The 23,405-nt window shown below is 40.8% G+C and overlaps 1 protein-coding gene across 1 annotated transcript in view; it reads right to left on the bottom strand.

Annotated features, from left to right (window-relative positions):
• Nucleotides 1-5,565: 5,565 nt before the first annotated feature.
• The window catches only part of Irs1 (insulin receptor substrate 1), a gene marked incomplete at its 5' end in the record, with an annotated part of 56,548 nt that continues 38,708 nt past the window's right edge, over nucleotides 5,566-23,405 (bottom strand). The window contains 1 exon segment of the mRNA XM_005395475.2: nucleotides 5,566-10,101.

The raw sequence follows: 23,405 nt of genomic DNA, 5'->3' as shown, positions 1-23,405 counted from the left end.
GCTCGAATTTGTAATCCTCCTTCCTCCTGAAACCATTTTAAAGGAATCATTCTCATATTCAGGGATCAACTGCATAAAGATTAATAAATGATAGCGAACCCTGTCCAATAGTGATTTAATTGTGGCAGCAGAGGTCCACCATCTACCATGACAACCTTTTTAGCAGCTCTAAGAGAATTTGAGAAGCCCAGGGTAAGAGACCTAGGCTCAATCCCAGGTCTCTGTCTTGAAAAACATTTATGGCAAGAGCCAGCAAACATTTTCTGTGAAGAACTAGACAGTGAATATTTTACTTTTCAGGCCATGGGGTCTTTCGTGTAATTTCTCAGCTCTATTGTTGAATACCATGGGCAATATGTAAATTAATGAACTCAGTTATGTTCAAATAAAACTTTATAAAAACAAGCCACAGACTGGATTTGGCCATTAGGCTGTAGGTGGCCAACCCCTGATTTGTAGACAATGGAGTGGTGAGATTAATTGTGGGAATTCACTGAAAGTCTTATGGCACCCTTTTTGTAAATTTGATATTATTTTCTTATTATAAAAAAAGAGATATGGTCATTGTAGAAATCTATGGAAAAATTTAAAAACATCCAAAATGCCATCAAACATACCACTTCTTAATATTTGGGAACATATCTTTCTAGATACATAAATGTTTTATAGAATTGGGATAATGGTGTAAGACAGTGTATGATGCAAATTTACCTGATACCTTAATTTTCACGCCATTCTTCATAATTTTAGGCTAATTTTACTGAGTTCTCATTTATAGAATGTTTTAGAATAGTGAAGAGCTCCAGCCATCACATGTCTTCTCTTACATTTGCCATGAGGAGAATTTGGGCCTTAAGATTGTGAATTTTGGAATGGCTTTCAGAGAGGGAGCTGATAGGATATTGCCTAAGAAACTCCAGTAGTACGTTCCTTCAAATTTGGGTGTAGAACACCCTGAGTGTATATATGCTGAGAACCAATATAGTTTCATGTGGTCCCTGCTAAAATGTACACTGTCACGAAGTGCTTATTCATTCTGTTACAGTTGTTCTTGGTATTGAGTGTATGTCAGAAAGTGTATCCTGTACCACAGAGAAGCCTCAACAGTTTACTCACTTGGAGTGAGGCCCCATCCTCCAGTTCAGAATACACTCAGGCATCTGCCTTCCCATTTTTCCTGGTGCCCGTCTTGATGACATTTCTAGTCATCAGTATCCCTAAATGAGAGTATCAGCAGTTCTGATGTATACAAGTGCTTGCTGCAAGTCATCTGTAAAACCCAATGCTCCCAGACCCAGTTGACTGGATTTCATGTGGCTCTCACACTTACCCTACCCTCCCTGTGTTCATAAAATCCAGCCAGATATATCTGTTTTGTTGCTGAAAGGGGGTGCATTCAGTGAGAAGAACAACAGAAAATTAGGAAATGACTACTGAGACAGATAACTAAATGAGGACAAAGATACGGAACAGAAATAAATTGAATAAGACTTGTTATGGTGTCAGGTAAAAGGTGTAAGTGGGACAGAGCCCTACTTTTTGCTTTATATGAGATCATGTTTGGGGAGCAAATTCAGAACATAAAGCAGCCAGAGCAATAGCTTTTAAAATTATTATTACTATTATTATTATTATTATTATTATTATTGCTACCTGTTTTTGTTTTTTGCAGTCCTGCAGACTGAATTCAGGGCTTATGGCATGCTAAGCAAGTGTTCTACCACTGAGCTACACCCCCTAGCCCAGCAGTGTTTTTGATGTATGAAATAATTTTTTTTAAGTATTTGGAAATCAAATATTTGCAATGATGTCAGTGAGACTATAAACCTTGTCATTAAACAGTCCTCAGTGAGAGAAGCTGTTACACCCTTCAGTAACCTGTGACCACACACACCCCTTCTCTCTCTCTGGGTTATGCGGAGGATAAAATGAGTTAATTGAGGTAAATAAATTGGCTAACACAGAATGAAGGGAGAATAAGTGCGTCTACTGCTTATAACAGAATCATTGATGTAATTACAAATTCCCCTTGGCTATTAATATCCCAAAAGTCCTTTATTGACAACATTTTATTTGCTATAGTTTATTTCAGTATATGTGTAAAGGTAATAAGACAATTGCACTATAAATTACACCAGTAATTCATTCCAACTGAACCTCCTTCACTTTAATACTGATTAGTGATAGTCACAGGTAATTTCTTTCTTTAAAGGAGGTATCAAGGGACTTATTAAGCAGAATTTTAAAAGTACTTATTCAAAGAAACAGAGTGAGGCCTTCAAAAGACAGGCACTCTGGAGCTGGGATATTTATGTTTTGAAAGATGGAAGTCTGAGAAATTTGTGAAACAATAGAAAGTTTGGGCTCGATTTACAGGAAAAATGATGGCCCATCCATAAGTAGTAGAAAGACATGGCTCATTTTACAGGTGAAAGGCAAGCCTAGTCTAGTTTGTTGTTATTATTTGGCTTTTAAAATAGGTGAATCTATGATGATTTGCACAGAAACATTCTTTGAGCTCTCAGTCTGTTTCTTTATCTTAAGATCAGGTGTCTGTCCTTTTCTTTATTAACTAAGCTAGTATGGACTTGAAGTATCTTTAAGGGTTTTTGGATATGCTGGGTCTAGAACAAAAGAAGCATAAATGTGCCTAGAAAATACACAATTGGATAACCTTGGGTAACCTTATGCTCTGAAATTGCTGTCTTTTTGAAATAAAAATTTTAAATTATTCTTTCCTTTGTCTCCTTTCTTGCCTTTATATCTAGGGACCTGCAACATATGTAATGAACTTAGGAAGGGTTTTTTAAAAAAGAAAATCTGGGGATATCCTTCAGCAACTACTGAGCACTCCCAGTGTTAGATACAGAGATAAACTTGAGACTAAATAAAGCAAGGTGGAGGGAGCAAGCAAGCTGGCATTACCACAGGCCCCGAGGGCCCCTGGAAGAGTCCTGGGAGAAGCTGGAGAGCAGAGGGCCTGAGGGCTGGGGAAGGACATGGTGGATGCCACAGGAGGGGAAAGGCTGAACTCCAAGGGTGTGGGCTTCCCAGCAGATGAAAGCCTCAGTGTGGAAGAGAAGCAAGGAAGAGAAAGGAAATGAGTTTTTAGGGAAAGGAGAAGAGGGCAAGAAAAAGGAAAACCAGTGGGTTTCTTCTTGATCTGAGTACAGACTGCCAGGTTCCAAGGGTCGCATAATTTACGAGCTATCCTCTAGATGGCCACTTGAATTTGCGTGGCTCAGGATGTGTGCCCAGCCACCCAAAGAGGAGAGCCATGGCATTAAGTGGGCCCTACTTGGACCCCAGTTTCTGAGAGTGAGAGAGGCAAGGAAGGGAAAAAGAGGATTAAAAGGGTAGAGGACCTCCTTTAATCTAACATGTGTACCCAAGGGTATGTGTGACTTGTGGAGATAGCTTCAAGTGTGATCCTATGGCCCACCAATGCTCTCCGTCGTCTCAGGACTAGTTCTTCCATTCCAGGAGCGTGAGAAAACGTTTGCTGGAGACACTGGATGGGTTTGTTCTTATTTGTGTCTCCCTGTTTTATTTCCATCTGACCCAGGAATGGGGTGTGCTAACCGGAGGGGAAATCTAATAATATCCTAGAGAGTAGTTCCAGACACCTCTTCCCATTTCTGATTAGAGGGAGCAAGCATTTTGTTATCTTTGATGTGCTTGTATGTACTTACTCATTTTCTAGGGACTTGGGAGCCTCTAATTGCTGAAGAAAAACCCAAAGCTGCTGGAGAGAGAGAGAGAGAGACAGAGACAGAGATAGATATAGATAGAGACAGAGACAGACAGAGACAGAGACAGAGAGGAGGAAGAGAGAGTACAGCGGCAGAAAAAGAGACAACAGAGAGGAGTACAAAAGGGCAAGAGAAGAAGGAAAAGGAAGAAAGGGTAGAGAGAGTGAGAAAGCAGGAGAGAGAAGCTAAGCACACAGAGCAAGAGGTTGGGGAAACAGAGAAAATAACAATGAGGAGCCTTCGGCTGGACTTGCTGATATGCCCCTTGACCCACTGCCACTGGCTCACCCAAGAAATGTCACCAGGAAGTTCCAAAAGGCCCCAAAGTGGAGATGAAGAACGTTGACTCACCTCCCCATGGGACAGGCTGTAGGGTCACTGACTTCTGTCACAGAAAAAGCATTTCCAGGACACAAGAAGCATAAAGAGATTTATCAGGCAGCACTGTAAAAGCCTTCACTCAAAGAAACAGAGTGCGGGCCTTGGAGAGGGGCCTCCCAGGTCCTTTCAAAGGTGATAGAGTAATGTTGGCTTTGCAATACCACTAGGAGGGAGAGCTCAGTGGTTTGTGTTTTGTTTTGTTTTTTAAATATAAATAGAAGTGGGTGGAACAAAGCAAAGGTCAAGTCATAATTCAAGCATTTATTAAATCATGGTGTGTGCTGCTTCTAAATAATGACAAAAATCATTACGCTGCCAGGCAGAAGGAAGATCCCTTGAGCCTGGGCACCAAATAAGGATGGAAAAGTTAGTCTTTCTGCTTTCGGTGGAGCATCCTGCGCATTTAAAATAAAAATTAATCTTGAATCTGTTTCAAAAATTCCAGTAACTTGAGTTAGCCTTAACAACGTAAGACATATCAATCATCTTCTATTTTAACTTGTTAAAGCAAGAAATCTCAAAGGAGTATGTTGGGGGGGCTTGGCTGTTCTATATTAGCAACATGATTATTTTTTTTTAAAATTGTATTCCTTCTAATGGTGAAATCAACCTAAAATCTCCATCTGAGCAGAAATCAGGACTTCCCAAACTTGCCTACCACAAGTCAGTTGCTGAAAAAAACATTCCCAGACTACTCCAGGGAATTAGTATTTCTAATAAGCAGCTCTAATAATCAGACAAGTTTGGGCAACACTTCCCAGCAGTGGTTCTCAGACATGACCCTGCTACAATCTGACCTGACCCTGCTATAATCTCCCGGGGAACATGAAAATCAACAACTGATGTCCAGGTCCCACCCCCAGAGACAGAGACAGACTCTCTTAAACCAGCATCGCCAGGATTGGCCTGGCCATCAACACTTTTTAAAAACTGTCCAAATGATGCAACACATAGCCAGGGGTGAGCATGCGTTTGCCTTGCGACCGGGTCATTAGCAGACTGGGACTAGCGGGGCTGGCCTCTGGGTGCTGGTTAGCAATGTAGGCTCTCAGGCCTGGCTGCAGATCTCAGAACAGCAGCTGGCATTTCAACAGGGGATGTATGTGCATATTCAAGATCCACGAGGTTGTTCTGAGGCATGTGAATAGAACATAATCTTTCAATGGAAGAGACAGATCCCCCCAACCACTGCCTTCTCCCTTGGTACCACCATGAGGAAAAGCAGCTTAAAATCTTCTCAGAGGTCCTTTTCTCTATACACTTGGCCACTGAAAGACAACTGAAAAAGAATAGGGTGAGGCAAATCTGTTCCAAAACTCAGTTATGAAAGTATGTTAGATGATACATACTTCTCTTACCCAACTAAATGCCCAGTTTGTTTCACATCCCATAATCAAAGACAGTAAGGATCGCTAACATTCACATCCGTGAATTCATTTAGACAGTTTTCTTTAATTAACGATGAAGACACTACAGTTCTAAGTACCAGACAGAATCAAGGGGGGAAAAAATGAAAATAAGCACAACACTATAAAGAAAACTTGGAAAAATGAAACACTTCTAAATAAAAAATATAAACCTGGCCTGGTACCCATTACATATATACATAGTACGCATGTTATACACATATATACAGTAAATGTTTTGGTAGCAATACCGACCATGCGTTGGTCTCTTGTACACAGATGTAGTAGCACCATGAGCAGCACCACCATCTTCGGATGATAAACCAAACTGTACACACAGTAAATGAAAATATATATGTAGTTAATTTGGCCTACCCTGTAGCCAAGATGTGTAAGGAAAGTAGCTTGCAAGAAAAAAAAATTGTCCTGGGAACTACATTCTTAGGCCAGTGGCAAAGTTCTAAAAAGAAAAGAGAAGTGCACTAAAGGTGTCTACACAAATATGGACACGTTTTCCTGTGTAGCAAATTCATCCTATTATATGGCATTTTGGTTAACACTGGGGAAAAGAACAGCATAAGCGATGAGAGATTTAAATGTCAGGTGAACGGTGAAAGGCTAACACGCTGGATCTCTTGGCGTTTACATCACAAATGCCAATGACAAGCTAGGAAAGGAAGACAAGGCTCCATCTAAGTCATACATTTTCTAATCATACTAGTTAATTATATGCTGCTTATGAATAACAAATCTTTTAAGAGTAGGGCCAAACACTTCCAATATCATTCAACCTCCCCCCAGCATCTAATCTGATGCTCTAGTTGTAAGCAGTGAGAGACACCCAACATACTCCTTGACCCACACATCCTGCAGTGACACTTAGGAGACAGATTTATAGAGCTACATAGGAAAGGACCTCAAAAATCTCAGCTCGGCTTCAGAAATGGCTAAAGGCACCAACCATAAACCCCGAATGGTTTGCTGACTTTGCTCTCTGTATCAAGTACACAGCCTGAGTGAAGGTCTTTGTTTCAGTAAGGGCAAGGTCGGACTTCCACACACCTCTAGAAGAGTATGCCTCTTCCTTCAAATTTCTCATAGCGCACAGACAGGATACAGCATCAGCTCTAACATTCACCTCGTCCTGGGAACACTAACCCCCATCAGTCGCTGCAACAAGATTGTTGAGTGTGTACTTGGTTTCCACCCACTCGCCTTTGCACGCCTTCCAAAGGGTCCTTTTCTCTGCCTCAGTCAAGGTCTTCCTTTCTCCATCTCTGGTTTTGTGGCTTCCCTGTGTGATAGGCTGACCTACAGAGTTTTGTCAGAGCAGCGTGAGACTGGACACACACTCCCTGTCACCGGTGTCACGGCGCTTTACAGCCTTACTACTTTTCACTGCTCTTATTTGTCAGTGGGGGATGAGTCTCCTCCCTCCACCTTTAAATCACCTGTAGTAAATAAAATGGAAGTTTCCAACTACATGGTATATTGCATTCAGGATGCAAGAACAAATAAAACAGGCTTCAGTACTGTAAAATACTGTCTCTTATAGTATAGCAAAATGGTTTTATAGTACTTTTTCTCACATTTAAAAGACTGCTAGAAGACAAAAGACAAAGAAATGTTTTTAAAAATCTCTACTTCTGGCTAGATGGTTCTGAGTAGATTTTGTTTTACTTTATTTTATTTTATTTGTTAGTCACTAGATTAGTCAAGAGAGTCCCTGACCTTTGAAAGTTAGCAAGAAATAGCCACAAACATAACATCGGTACTGATTTGTCCTTATTGACTCAGGTGGTTGATCATTAATGGATTCTCCTTATTCCCAGCTGGTTCTTGGGCCATGTTTTTGCCCAGAATGAAGATATCATCAAAGCCACGAAACATTTGTTCTTTTCACAAAGGAGAATTTTTAAACTCTGCCTAAGTCTCTGAGAAAGAATTCTGTGAAAGGTTGGTCTCATGAAGAAAAAGCCTCTAACTTCTAGGTTGACTAGAGGTCACTAAAAGCCCCATTAATGTATGCTTTTGGCTGGCCTACAAATACTTTGAAATAGATAAAAGCCAACTCTCTGCAACAGGAACCAAACACATGGACTTAGCAGCTGATGTGTTCAAAGTAAACTGAACAGTCGGAGCATAGGTTTTGTGCTTGAGTATCAGCAACTTCCAGTTTTAAATCAGTAAAGTTTGATACTGCCGTTCAACCCTGCTCGGGTACATCAAGAAGCAGCTTAAATAAGATCTACCTTTATGACTATTTCACTCAACAAAGTGTTAAGTATAGAAACCAAGAGACGGATTTTCCAGTCTGTTCATTTTTGTTTTCACCAAAAATGTGTTGATAATTCTGCATGCAGAGGTATTTTGGCAATACATATTCAAAGTCTAGCTTCCTTGAGAAATAATAACCAGCTTTACAGGAAAATGCATGGGACTGACCTTTTCCCTTAAGTCCTCAATGGAAGAGAGCAGGACAGCTCACATTCTTATACTAGGAAGAGTGTGAATCAGAATATTTAAGAAATTAAAAGGTAGTTTGGCTAAGAAAGGCTTTTTTACAAAGGAGGAAAAAAAAACCAACATTCATATCAGATGTTCAAAACCGATGGTGTTCTGTACTAATAGGAAATGATGAAATTCAGCAAGTTCCTAGAAACAATGGATTTGTAGGACTATAGACCTATTTTAGAAGTTGATGAGCATGCAAATGATTAAAATCCGCAACAATGAACACTGTACAACAGTCTGTGAGGTACATGCCATCTGACTGAATAAGCAGGAACACAGGTCTTAGTGGCATGAGGTTCCATTCATCTCCACTCCCTTTCGAGTAGAGCAGGGCTCCCCAACTAGCAGATCAGGGCAGTAGCCATTGCAATGCTCTCCAACCCCAACCCCTTTCTTATAGCCCTATTCAGGGCTCAACCCTTCCCAGATATTAAAATGTTGCTCCTCTCAATAGCAGGGCTGGCAGTGCCTGATATAGAGTTCACTGACTCAGAGGGAGTCTGATATTTGCTTTAATTCATTAACCTTTAGGAGACTTCCTAGCGAAAGGCTTTAAAATTCTGCAGGCAATATCTTTAAGTGTGTCCATTGCCATTTCTGTTTTACAAGGAAAAATTCCAAGATCTGTATACTTTCCAAACAAGGGTTAACATTTTCACTGCTAGTTTGATGTTTCAATAGCAGGTCATTATGACTTGATGTGATTTCTGTACAGTGTTTTATTAACTAATCACTAGTAGGCCAGCATCCACCAGGGCAAATGGGCCACATACATTCAGTTACATAAGTAACACTGGACGTTCTCAGAAAACATGATATCAGGGTCTTAAAGACACTAACATGTAGCCTTGGTCGTGACTATTTTTTTAAAAAGTTTTTTTTCTGGAATTTTAATATCTAGTTAGCAAGTACTCACTTGTCTTAAAATCCTCACAATAATGCAGGAAATGAAATATCATAACGTGTGCACAGAAAAAAAAAATGGTGGGAATGGAGCAGGAAGTTTATAGAAGTTGGGGAGGGGAGGGGAGAGAAGAAAGGCTCAACATATCTAGTTTATTATGAATAGAAAGACATTTCCAGAATTTACAAACACCCACATTGTTCATTCCAAAGAGAGCTTTTGATTTGATGGGATCACCCAGGTCGCCTTCTCTTTACAATATATACAATGGAAGACTTTGATTTCTTTTTCTTCCATTCAATAGCCAGTTTTCAGCTGACACTTGAAAATACCCCAGTAGAATATATCCTTCTTCAATTTAATTAACATGGCCTATTGGCTTACAGGAAAAAATACAAAATTAAGATTAATTCTTGTAAGGAACTCAGCTCAACAACAAGTTTATATTACAAGAGATAGTATCAGCAAATATAACTGTACAACTGAGAATCATCTATGGCACTATGATTCTTATTATATTATTTTTCTGAATTACAATCTTAAAAGGAAGATCATACCCTATTCTACTCTTTTTAGCCTTGTTTTAAGCATCTGCTCACTCTTTACAACAGAACACTGTATACCTCGGTTCCACATCCAAAAAAAAGATGTGCTTTAAGAAATGTTACATTTTCATTAAAAAATTACACGTATAAATCAAAGCCTATGTTAAATATTTAATACTCTCTCCACCCAGCGTGAACAGTATTATATGAAATAATTTACAATGATGCTTTGTCAAACACAGTTTCAGCAGCAGATGAAACGTATCTTGTAAATGCAGTGAGAGGAAGCCCCTTCTCTCGCGGCGTGGCGGTGGGCACAGCAGCTCGCTATGGCCAGCTAAGTCCTTAAAGGTCACGATGAAGTTCAAGCACACTCACTCTTTTGGTGTCACAGTGCTTTTTCTTTTTTGCTTGGCACAATATAGAAGGTTCAGTTCAGTCAACGAACTCCTGAGGATTGTATAAAGTAAACAAACTGAAATGGATGCATCGTACCATCTACTGAGGCGGAAGACGTGAGGTCCTGGTTGTGAATCATGAAATAGTCCGGGTACCCATGAGTGAAAGGAGGATCTGCTGAGGTCATTTAGGTCTTCATTCTGAAAAGGACAAGGAAAAAGAAATCATCACCACCTCAACATTCACGGTCAGTCACAAGTTGGGAAGCTCTCCTTTTAAAAGGGTTGCGGTACCAGGTAAACTGAAATTACGGGCACAAACAGTACTGTGTACCTAAATAAAATCAACAACCTCTGTTTAACTTTTTTTTCCCTTTCAAAATGCAAGCGTCTAAAGCAATCACACACTAAAAGTAGTCAATATTAAATCAGTAAACAAATCGATGTGATCTGGATATTTCAGAGGTTTAGAAACAAAGAAGAAATACCAAATTGTTTGGCAATAGAGGTGAAGCCAAAAAGGTACATTATAGTAACTGTGCAAACCTGCCACAAAATGTGGTGATCCGGTTACCCCCAGACTGTCTATGTTCGGTCTCTTTTGAGTTAAAAGTCAACTGCAGGGACTGGGGATTTAGCTCAGCGGCAAAAGCGCCTGCCTGGCAAGCACAAGGTCGTGAGTTCGGTTCCCGGTACCGGAGAAAAAAACCAAAAAAAAAAAAAAAAAAGTCAACTGCGGATTTTAGCATTTGAAGTTGCAGAGCTTAACATTACAAAATCTGAAATCAATTTTTAATGTGACATTGTGTGACATGAGAATTTCAGATGCAAAAGGAGGATGCAAGCAAAGCAGACTTCATTAATCATTACATAAGAAAAGAAAGGGATTCGGATTTAGGTCTAACTGAAACAAGTAATTTAGGCAGAAGCACAGGATTTCCTCACTGCAATCCAAGAAGACAGCCCTCCAAGGGATATTATCCATAATTCCCCCTCAGGGAGAAGCCTGTTTTAAAACCTCATAAAGTATCTTCTGCCTTCAAGTATTATATTAGATGTTCCTTCAAAGGTTCATATTTTTCATGCATTCAAAAGTTATCTATTATATATTGATATTTACGGAGTGCTTTGAATAGTATGCAGCACAAAAATAATCATAAATACTTGCTGAATGAAGATATGGCTGCATTAAGTATAATGGAGCATTCAAAGTTAAATTCTGCTATAGGGTTTGCCTTCTAGCAACTCTAGGCAGGCAGGGAAGCTCCACGCATACACAGGTAGAATGCAAACTAGACAAGGGAGTTTCCATACATGCGCAAGGGGAAAAAAGCTCTAGATGCAGGCAGGATGGGAAGAATACTTCCAGCTAAGAATATAAAGCAAGTGCCTCACTGACACACTGGGCTCGATCAGAAGAAAAAGAGTGATGCGGGGACATGGAAACAGGAGTTGTGTTGTGGTTGCTTTGTATCTCCAGATTTTAGCACAAGGTCTGCCACACAGCGGTAAATATAAGGTGAGCAAATGCAAGGGACATAGCACGCTTTTCTCTGTAGATACATGATTAAACAAGGCCCACGAGGATAAAGTAGTCATCGACCAGTCAAAAGAAGGATGCAGCTTCCCTGGACTGCAAGGTAGTTGAAGAGGGGCATAAGGAGTTAAGTCCACATATCTAGGTTGGGTTGATGGTGAAAAACCTTGACAGATGAGCCAAAAGGTCTTTATCTAATTATAGGGACAACAAGGACTTGCTTTGAGATATGATCAAGACCCACGTCAGCTACAAGGACAGCAAGGGTTTCTAACAGAACCATCAGTGTTAACCAATGTAGAATTTTTTCTCTGTCGTCCTTTTGAACGAGGCAAGTCTGGGTTTGATCCATCAACATTCATGACTTACATACTTGTAATGGTTTTCTGATGAGTGGAAGTTTACCAAACGAAGACTAGTTTTATGAGGAGGTTTCTATTTATTTTAAAATATTAACTCTGCCTCTAAAGGGCAGGTAAACAGACTATTATTTTACTTACTAATAAAACCTTGGCATAGAGCCCTCAGTACAAACACCAACAAACAAGCCAGGTATGGTGGTGCATGTCTGTAATCCCAGCACTCTGGGGGCTGAGGCAGTTAGGATCACAAGTTTGGGCTCCACCGGGGCAACTTAGTGACTTAATGAGACCCTGTCTCAGAATAAAGAAAATTTAAAGTGTTGAGGATATAACGCAGTGGAAAGGTTCCAGGTTCAGTTCCTGATAGTGCAAAAAGAGACCACACACACACACACACACACACACACACACACACACAAAGCATTCCAGGCTGATCCCTTTAATTGCCAGAGAAACGGATTTCCTTCCTGAGGTCTCTAAGAGTGAAAGCCCATCCTTCCTGGGAAACTCCCCAGGCTAGGAACTCCAGGACTCTCCTTTTCTTTCCAGTTCCCCCTCCCCAGCTTGTACAGGAATGTTTCTACCGGAACTACTCGTGGCTTGCACACGACGTCACAGGTTCGGGCTTAAAACTAGGCAAAGAGGCCATGCTATATGAAAGGGCTTGCACAAGCAAAGAAAGGCCCAGATGTAAAATGGAGGGAAAGCAAAAGTCACACAGTATGTTTTTCATTTTCTATCTGACTGTCATCCAGAAGGCTGCACGAACAGCCCAGGACGAGAACAAACTGTACCCAAATTTATCACTACCCGTGCCAACCTGCATGGATGCTCGGGGCAGAGATTGGGGGCCCTGGGAGGAGAGAGGAAAATCTGACCTCTCCAGAGGTTGAAATCTATTGTTTTGGGCCATTAGGAATTTATCCCTGTTTTCCAGAACTATGTTCAAAGAGCGTGAAATCAAAGGACATATCAATTCCATCGTATACCTTCCATCTAAACCCTTAGCCTACCACTTTTAACAGCCCTTTATCATAAATTGTGATCAACATTTGTCTCAGGCACAAATGCTACTTCTTGGTTTTTCAGAGGCTTAGGAATGTATAAACAAGAGGAAGCAGGAGGTGAAGTATGAGGCAACGCGGATAGGAGGAGTGGGAACAGAGGCCTGGAACTATTTAAAGGGAAAATCTGAACTTCACATCTGCATATGTGTGTACATACATCAAGTGTAGCTGCAGCATAATGACCTGGGTTTTGAACAGACATCCCAGTGAGATCTGTCCTCGCAGCAGCCACCTGGGGGGCTACACACTCATTCCAACCATGCAGCCATTGTCTGCAGCATTTTTGGAATGCCTTCTCGAGTTCCCATTCCTTCTTTGTAACTGCCTTGGGCATATTCTTTTGAATGGTCTCTATAGGAGCCAGCCTGAGCCCTTGGAGAGCATATTTGATCTTTGCAGACAGCCCAAAAGCTTTGAGAGCCAAATATGGTGAATAAAGGGACTGATTAAGCGGGGTAATGGTTCCCAGTGAGGTATTATCTAAAGCAAAAGAGTTCCGAAACTGAAGTTCCAAAAACATAGTTGTTCATGACAGTTACTCTGATGAATTAGTTGGAAAGGAAGTCTAATGACTTTATAAACAGAGCTCAAAATATGCTTTATGGGAATTAAGTTCATCTCCCCATACCCCTGCCTCCACATGCTTGCAATCTAGGAAGGCTGAGCTTGAATAAAGCAATGCATTTGAACAAAAGCTAAGATCTATATATGTATATTTCTGTTACTTAGAAATATGCTTAAAGAAAAACACTAGCTTCCTGCAATTATTCAATTCAATAAATATCTGTGAGTGATAAATACAAATGCAATGATAAATAGTTTAACGCACACCAAAAAGGATAACACAGACATATGTGCATTCAACACATTTTATATATACAACTTCAACTGATGGACACCAACCACATGTAGCAAATATTGCTGCAGTGATTCATGAATACAGAAGCGCATTTGTAACATGCATCAAGCAGAAGCTAAAAAAGCAAAGTATCTCCTTAAGAGCAGACACTGTGCAAATACCAAGTGGTGATGTTCTGTGATTCATTCTCTGTAGTTATATCTTTGGGGAATAACTCCTGAACCCAGAAATATGATGCACCTGTCATGAGATTTAGTAGCAGGAAATTACATTTGGACAAAATTTTATCACCACATCAGTATCTACTGTACCTTTCTGTGTGTATCTTTTTGTAAGATAACACCCACCTAATCCCATTGCCAGTAATGAAAAATGTAATTTTTAAAGCATTATCAAATAAGTCAACACTTGAGCAATGCCACTTGAAACTTATGGATTATTACATTATTACATCCAGTAGGGATTTACATCTTCTGGACTCTACCTACTTAAAGTATGCTTAGTAGAGCTGAAAAACAAATAAGGCATTTGCTTCTTTCCACAGAGTCAGCCTACTAATAGTTTCATCTATGAAAGCTAAAAAGATATGGGTACAGTGGGAGGATCTGCACCCTTCCAGCAATATATTTTTTAGTCAAAACCATTGGTAAGTGTTTTCATCTTGAATTTTCATGTTTTTCAACTTGTCAATTTGTTGAGTTAAGTCCAATGTAGTAATAAATCTCTCATTAGGGCATTACTAGCAGTTTCTATTCTTAATAAAAAAGAGCAGTACAATATTATAAATTGGTTGGCTACTGTCATATACTAAAATGTAGCCAGAAAAAAACCCTTCCTCATCCAACTGTGCTTTTAAAAACAGCTGTGGTGATGGCTTTTCTTCAGTGGAGATCATTGCTTGAAATCTTATTCTGTAGATTCAGCTAGAAAAACTCATATAAATTAAATTCCCACACTTAAATGTACCAAAGTAACTTATTTCTTTAATGTTGCAAAAATAGTTGTTGTTTTTTTAATGATATCTTGAGTATAAGATAGAAAATGTACAAAATACCAGGAAATAGAAAGACAAAATAAACGTTATCTCTAATTCCTGCCACCCAAGGGAAACCACTGTTCACCTGTGGTTCTAATCTCATTATTTACTTGTAGGGTTTGTACTTTTCAAATGCTGCACTTAATGTCAAAAATGTTTGAGTGGGAGAGGAAAATAACATTCAAATCATGATCAGATCTTTCTCATAAAAATCTGTGATGAGCAACTATTCAAAATTTTTTAAACCTTACTAGTATTCTATCCTGTTCTCATGTTCTTAACTCACTATGTATAGTTGGAAAGTAAGAAAAGCCTCTGGGTTCCTGGATATGGTTTTCAAAAGCCTAAGTCTTTATGGGAATGGTGCAAATTTTTGAAAGAACACAGACAAGAAAGAATTTCTCTCAGAGGAGAAGAAGGTTCCCTTCAAGCAAGAAGGAAAGAATAAAGGTGGAGGGATGGGACAGCTCACAGGATGGTGTTATACCTGGCACATTTTGGCAATAGCGCCTGTGGCCTCTTTCTTTATTCCGTCTTCCCAGATCTATTCATTTCCCATTTTGCACTATGGCATCTATCTCATGTCAGCACCACAATTCATTTCTTCAACTACCTCCCTGATGCCACTGCAGTTAATGCACGGTACCACTAACTTAAATTGATTGTGTTTCCAAGGGTAGTGACATATTAATATAGCACCTTATTAAATACCACAAAAGTACTCTGTTTTTAAGCATTTCTAAATGCTTAAGTGGCAGATGAGCCCAATAAGTTAAAAAAAAAAATCAGTCTCAAGTACTTTCTTATTCGTGGAGTAGATGTGTATTCCTTATTTTAACATTCACCCTATAAAATCTCAGGTGAATAAATGAGACCATTGATTTACTTGATAGACTAGGAAATCCTGATTAAAGGAATTTTGGAGCTTAGAACCTGGGCTCTGTCACCGGAGTTCGGTGACAGCATCTAGAGATGATAGCACTGTCACAGTCAATTGAATTAGCTATGATAATTACCCAAAAAAGCTAAGTCTAGTGATCTTCAAAAGTCTGAGACAGGGGAGGAACTCTGTGCTCTTTAGAAGGCAAGCTGCAGAGTGTGGGGACAAGCTTGAGCTCTGGAAAAAATCAAAACTAAATAGTGAGAAAAAAAAAGTTTGGATCGTCACCATCAAAATAACAAATAAATCAAGTGTGGACTAAAGTTGGAGGTAAGACCAAGATGTTTGCTACTTGATGTTGAAAGGAGAAAGCCACATGAACTAAGAAAGGAAACCAATTTCTTTTCAAACAGGCCAGGTTTGAGCTGGAAAGATTTGGTTTCATGGCTTTAAGTGGCAAAGGACAACCGAATGGCCAAGCCAGGCTTCCACGGAGCTGCTTAAATAGCACTCTTGCCGGGTACGAGTCACCCGGAGGAGCACTGGTGAGAATACCAAGGTTGCCGGCCAGACCTTCGAGTGCACGGGGTTGCCAAGGGAGGAAACTCAGCGAGAGACGCCAACATGCGAGAGGCCATCTCGCTCCACTTCCCCTTTTGTCCCAGTGAAAGCCCTTCTGGCAGCACTGGTGATTCCAGAAGACCACCAGTGAAGAAAAGCACATGGATTATGAAAAGGAAAGAAGATCGGGAGTGACCAGGGAGACGACCATCAAGCTTGTCAGCTCTTGCTGTGATCTCCTGGGATGAATGCCTTCAGCACTGCGGATTTCTCCTAGCCCTGCTGCAAAGGCAGAAGGAAGCTCTGGAAATGTTTCAAGATGGTTAGGGATGAGAAGGTAGATTCAGCTAACAGCGTGTAGTTCTCAATCATTAAAGTATTCCATCAATGATGTATTTAGGAAATCTGAAAACACCTTCAGAAATCTTAAACTAAAGACTCTCCACTGCCATTACTTCCCATTCTTTTATATCAACAAAAAGCATGCAGATAAAACAGACAGGGTCCATGCCATAAAAGCCCACCCGTATAAATAAAAAATTTGCCCATCTTTTTACCAATATTATCATATGCCCCATACATATGACAGAATCAAGGTACAAAGACTCAGGGGAAAAAATCCTTCTACATTTCAATAGTTAGGAGACAGGAAGCTTTAATTTTAACAGAGCTCAACCAAAATAAACCTGTTAGAAGAATACACAAAAGTGATATAATAGCGTCTTCCTACCCAAATAAAAAAGTAAGAAAAGTCAGTCCTATTGCACATTTGGGGGGAGGGGCATATTTCTGCAGCACATTCTCCCTTACAGGAATTACTTTCCAGTTCTGAGGCTTATCCTCCAATATCACTTCACCTTTTGGCTTGGGGTTTTGTTTTCTTTGTAATGGTCAGAACACAGGACACAGGTTTTATAGGTCTGGCTTTGAAACAAACCAGTAGACCTAAATTACATCACAGCTTCATTTACAATGTGGTGTAGGAAGAGTAAAACGGGCTTGCAACATCATTTCTGTAATTAGACAAAAGGCAATCAGGCAGGGCTACACTACTGCCTTTATTTTTCTCTTAAACAATGAAGAGATGTCTCCTGGCCATCTCCCTGGAGTCAAAACCCTCAAGAGAGCAAGTGCCTGACTGTCCATCTGAGTAATTGTCCAGCTACTCAATTGTTTCTCAGCCTCCATCAGTTTTTCCAAAACAGCGCACAAACCAGGCACAGAGCAGACGTTCGCACAGACGGCCCCGGTCTGCAGAGAACTGAGGTAAGCATCATTAACACCGCTGACATCACTTTTGGCAGCTGGAGAAATAGGAAAACCTGTGTTTAATCTATTTCCTACTCACCACAAGCTTTAGCCGGAGTCCCTGATAACGTGGGTTGTGGTTGGCTTTACGGAAGAATTTGGTAATGCAAGAAACATCTACTGAACTGAACAAGCATCTTTAAAGAGAACCACAAAGTACTTCAGCAGTGCAGCCTTGGTCCCTTTCCTATTGGTTCTTTTAGGTCATTAAACTGTCCTACCAGAGGAGAAGGCCATGCCCAAACAATTCCTAGTAAGGCTCAAGCTCAGTAGAAGACTCTGTCCATGACACACACCTAACTAACATCTCCAAGAAACTATCATTTAAATCAAAACTGAGTAAGTGTTAGCCTTTGTCGTCCTCCTTGCTTTGAGAATATCAGGAGGGAAATGGGAAGAATTTATCTGTCATTCTTGGCAGTTAAGCGAATTATTCTTTAAAAGAAAGGAAAGTGATCTAATGAAAAAAAACTCTGAAGCCAATTCCAACTGGTCATAAATACATAAGTGCATGGCAGTACTGTTCAAATGTATTCAAGTCACATTTCTCATGCTTTTCGCTGTAAGAATTCTTAAAGAATTGCAAGTCATGAAGATTTTGGGGCTATGAGAATGGTTCTTCAACAAAAGTCAATGTCAAGGAGCATGGAAAATAGTGCCATCACCTTAGACTACAGAAGGTCAAGTGCAGGACCCATATTCACTGGGTCATGTTGAAGATAAGCTGCAACTGTTGCTCGCCAGGAAGGAGTAATGCAATAAATGTGTGTTTCCCTTGAATTGCCAGTACCTGAGTGGTGAGTAACTTGTATGCAGTTTTGAATTCTAAAATGTAACTTAGGAAATTCCACCCCAAAATGGTTATTTTGAAAATGAAAATTACATGTCTATCAGGCCTTTTAAAGGTTACAAATTAAAATGTAAAGTCAAACTAAGGCACCTTCCACTACTGCCTTCTCATTGTTCTTTGCGCTATGACTTTAAGCAAGTTAGTCACTCTCCTAAATCCCAGGGCTTTCATCTGTAACACTGGGTACCAATATCCATTACATAGGGTTATCACTGAGATTAAACAAAAAGTTCTTATCTCTGCGCCTGGAACATAACAAGCCCTCAATCATTAGCTCTTTTGTAACCACTATTATTAAAAACTAGGCCATCTTCTCCTGATACCTGAAAACTTATCAGCCAATAAAAAAAGAAAACCACAGTGGAACCAGAAAGCCACCGACCAAACGCCAGCCAGGGATGGAGCTGAAGCCAATTAGGATGCATCTTGGGAAGACAGATAAAATTATTTTGGAGAGAAGATAGCAAGGAAATGCCAGAACAAAAAGAAAAGGGATGGGCAGAAGTTGTGATGCTAAAAATACGTCCTGTGATATAATTCTATACAAAGACTTGCCTACCTACACAGCGAAAAGAACTTAAATATTAAGACAGTAGCATCGACATATCTTTGGGCAGATCTCAAAGTAATGCTATCTACAGAAACTTCACTCCAAGGCGACTTCTACTGCTTCAAGAAATTAGAAGCTCCAAGCCCCCTGCCCTTTCTAAGTCTGCTAATGAAAGCCTCATAATACTACGTGAAAGCATTGACAAAGAAATCACATGAATAGGCTTAAAGGGATGTTCAGTGAGATTTTTTTTAAATGCACTATTTCCAGGTTCTAAAGCATGTTTATAATGGGCGGGGGAGGAATTGGGTGGCTTTTGTTCCCAAATTCTTTTCCCTAATCTCTCATCTGAAGAAACTGAACAGGAGGTGATCCAGCCAGTCAGTGCTGCCAGAGTAACTTGAAAAACCGAAATTGTTGCCAGATGCACTTCTAATCGTTGGCAGCTGGAAGACGAGGGCAAAAGAAATCGGAAAAGATAATCTGAAATAATTGATAATGCGCACATTGCTGCTTGCAACTCAAAGGCCTTCGAGGCAGACAATGGTATAGATTTCCGACTGGCTGCAAACCCTCCTTTACTGTCTCACATAAAGAGGTAAAATTCTCCCAATTGACAAAGAGGGTTGACCTTTCACCCACTGACCCCAAAGCTCCTGTTCTTTTGCTTTCATCTTTCAAGTCTTACTTCCCCTGCACTCCAGCTTCTCTCAGTTGTCTCTGAGATCCTGGCCTCTTTCTTTTTAATTTGGAAAATGCCATTTGCTTAGACGCTGCCTAACAGTATTCTGAATTAAAACTGCACCATGGTATTACGGTGCTGAGCTGGCTGCCTGGCTGAACTAAAAGATCCCTTCAGGTAGTGGTGCCCAATTTTTACTTAGGAGGTGGTAACAGCTTGTAACTGCAGGTCCTCCGTTAACAAATATTTATCAGTGTCTGTTACGGACTGAATTATCCGCCCCCCCCCATAAGCTGAAACCGCCATGTGGTATCAGGAAGTGAAACCTTTAGGAGGTAATGAAGTCTTGAGGATGGAGCACTCATACAAAAACACAGAAGGAAGCTTGCTCTCTGCTCTCCCCTACGAGAAGATGCAAAAAGACAGCCACATGAAAACCCAAAGAGGGTCCTCAGCAGACACTGGATCAATAACACCTTGAGATCGGGCTACCCAAGCTTCAAGAACTGGGAGAATTAAAAGTGTGCGGTCTACATGACAGTAGCAGTTAGAACTAAAACAGGTACTCTGAGGGGACCACAGTCCCCAGGGAGAGAAGTAGGGTCACCCTGAGGCCCACCGGAGCCCAAGCAGCGGCCAGCTGTACCTCCGCTGGAACATGTTCATGGGGCTAAACCTCGTGCTCTTTGTAGACATGTTCTGGTCTCCAAGTAGCACGCGAAATCCCTAAATTAGTTGTTCTCAGTGGGTGTGAGCAGGAGAAAATTTGCCCCACAGGGGAAATTTGGCACTGTCTGGGGACACTTTCAGATACAACTGGGATAGGGGTGGAGCGGGAGAGGCACTATTGGCTTCTTGTGAGTCAAGGCCAAGAACACACTAAACATGTCGTAATACACAGGACAGAAGCCGGCAACACAGAATTATATGGCTCTGAAATGTCAAGCATTGGGCCCGAGAAATCCTGTTCTGAAACTATGACTCTTCTTAACTGAAGAAATGGAGGAAACCCCAAATGCAGCCTGTCCGTTGTTTCTAAGCTTCACACCAACTCTAGGGAGAAAGGTGAGGCAAGGAAGGGCCTTCCTGTCTCGCTATGATTGCCACTGCTACCAGTTCAGGGTTGTGGTGAGTCCCTCCTCTTACGTGTGGCCTTTTCCAAATTATCACTGCTTAAAATTTAACCTCTGCTGTGTCCCATTCCCTCATAATGCCTCTACTGAAGCTAGTCATTAATCCAAATAGCCAGTCTAGGCCTATGTTTTTCTGTCTCTCTTACAGAAGAAAACAGGAACTTTCCAATGTGAGGTTACAACAAAGTACTGACTTCTGAGGGGCGATCAGCAGGTAGTATGGTGGCCCACACGCAAGACATGATGCTGCTCCATCAGTGCTGACCATGAAAAACGACCAACTCCACCAGGAAACTCCCAGATCTCTCCCAGGTCTCTGTGTTTCCCCTGCTTATCCAATGCTTTCTGATTCAATAAAATAGAGAAAATATTTGGTCCTCATTGTCAGTTACAAAACTCAGACAATGAGAGGAGGTGAGTGGGAACAAGGGGACACTCTGTTTATGCTATTTGGGACTACTGGTCATGCACTGAATCCCTGATACCTGGGAGTGAAAATAAAATTAAGCATTAGGTCCCTCTCAGTTCCAGAATTAGCTGACTTTTTACAATAAATCTACTGGACATGCCAAGAAAATACTCTTAAATCAGAATGTCATTTCCTAAAGGTTTTCCCCACTTTATGAGATAAATACCCACCTTCAAAGATAGCCTATTGTCAAACAAATAAACAGTCATAGTCAATAGACAACAATGAGATACAGAGTCCAGCTACTGTTTCTACATATAGCATCTCTGCTTAGGGAGGCATTTTTAGGTCTATTTTGCCTAAATATGACCTTGAGGAAAAATAATAAGACTGTAACTACATAAAGCATCATCAGTGAGAGTAGACAGGGTTGAAATTTCTTAAAATTAGTCAACAAGTACAAAGAACAAGTGGATTTCCAGGTGGCCAAATACAAAGTTTCACAGAGAACCCTAAGCAGTAATCATGATAATACGTCATCCTAAAACATGGCCACATGAGCTAGTGTGGCCCCTGACTTCATGAAGAAAACAATGGTATCTATTCTTTCCAGACTGTAGCGTGAGTTGCTGACAGAATGCCTTCACAACAAGAGTGAACCACACGTTACCTTATTATATCAAACACTGGCAGGCTATAATTAACACTTAATTAAGAGCCCTATGGTAGGCTCTGCCTAAATCTGCTCAAAAGTCACCTGAAGTCACTATCTACTTGGTTTCTCGACTTGGACGCACAGCACACATGACAGGTGATAAATGAAGCAAACCTGAAAATCTTGGTGGTCTTCTCCATGGACTTGACCATGACCCTGACTTTGTGTCCAGATAAATGCTTTTAGAGTTCACCTAGGACTCATACTCATGAACACTATCCCTCTCCTTATCTTCCATGTCATAAAAATACCACAACCCAATCCTGTCCATTCTAGCTCTCCTTCCATTACAAAAATCAAAACCTAAAGATTATTCCACACCTTAGTGTTTTGGTTTTTAACACTGCTTAGTGTTCAGGCAAGGGAGAAAGACTTGGAGGCTGAGGCAGCCAGACTAGGGAAAGGAAAATGACCCAGTGCATCTCTACCTCTTTACAAAATGATTACTGATGACTTTCACACCCGAGGCTCTCAGTCAAGAGGAACTGAGGGAAGGCCACATGCCTTAGATGACAGGTAACAGGGCAAAAGTGAGCAGGCATTCCTCACCACTCAGTGAAATACATACATGTGCCCTACAGTCACCTTTTATTAAGTAAACCACAAGGCACGAATCAGAAGCTAATTCCCAACACCACCTTTTTATTAGTTGAAGAGGCTCGCAAACACCAAGAGCCACCAAACTGATGACTCAAGTCTCACCCCAAATAAATGAGCAGAACTGAGATAACAGTTAAATGATCACAACAATCTACAGCATTTTCACCAATTTTGAAACATCAAAACTAGTGATATCAAAACAGTCTCCCTTTTCCCACTGAGTATTAATTGCTCCTCCATCTCTTCTAAGAGCAATAATGATTGCTACCATAAATAGCTCATCTCCCAAACTACTGTGGCTTGTAGAGAGAGGTCCAGAAGAGGCACATTTTGTACTATCAGCAGAAGCAACAAAACCATAATGATGTGATGATACCAAAATTCACTTACTAAAAAAATGAGCAAGAAAGGAAGGCCTGGGAGTGCTAATAACTTCCATTCAGGCTACCAGACAGTAGCAAACTGGTCCCAATTTCTACAGGAAGGCAAACAGACATGTCCTTCAGGCCTATTTATTTAGAAGTCAGTCACAAGGTTCTGTCTTCCTCTCAATGACGTTTTACAGCAGTGGATCGGCCTTAATTATCTGATGGCAATTGCATCCACGCGGCCTGCCTCTGTGCTTGGACACCGAGGTGCAGCTTTACTGTCTGGAAGGGAAGTCTGGACAAGGCCAGCATAAGCTTCTAATGATTTTAGGAAGTGGCAGGAAAATGATGATGTGGCCAGAGAAACTCCCTAAGAGCTAATTCCAAAACCACTGCTGGACTGTGCAATTCACATGCCGCACAATTCACACGAGTTGTTTTCCTAACCAGCTGGGACAGAGCAAGAACACATTTCACCCAGGGCTATGGATACAACAGGAATGCAGACCTCCTGCGAGGGACTTTCTGTCACAGTCATGTGGCCACCCATCAGTGGGAGGACCCAGCTCCACTCCCTGGAGGGGCCTT

This window comes from Chinchilla lanigera, unplaced genomic scaffold (genome assembly GCF_000276665.1).
Source record: "Chinchilla lanigera isolate Chin_1 unplaced genomic scaffold, ChiLan1.0 scaffold00052, whole genome shotgun sequence".
NCBI lineage: Eukaryota > Metazoa > Chordata > Mammalia > Rodentia > Chinchillidae > Chinchilla > Chinchilla lanigera.
Note: the sequence above shows the minus strand (reverse complement) of the source record. Positions and strands in the feature narration are given on the sequence as shown.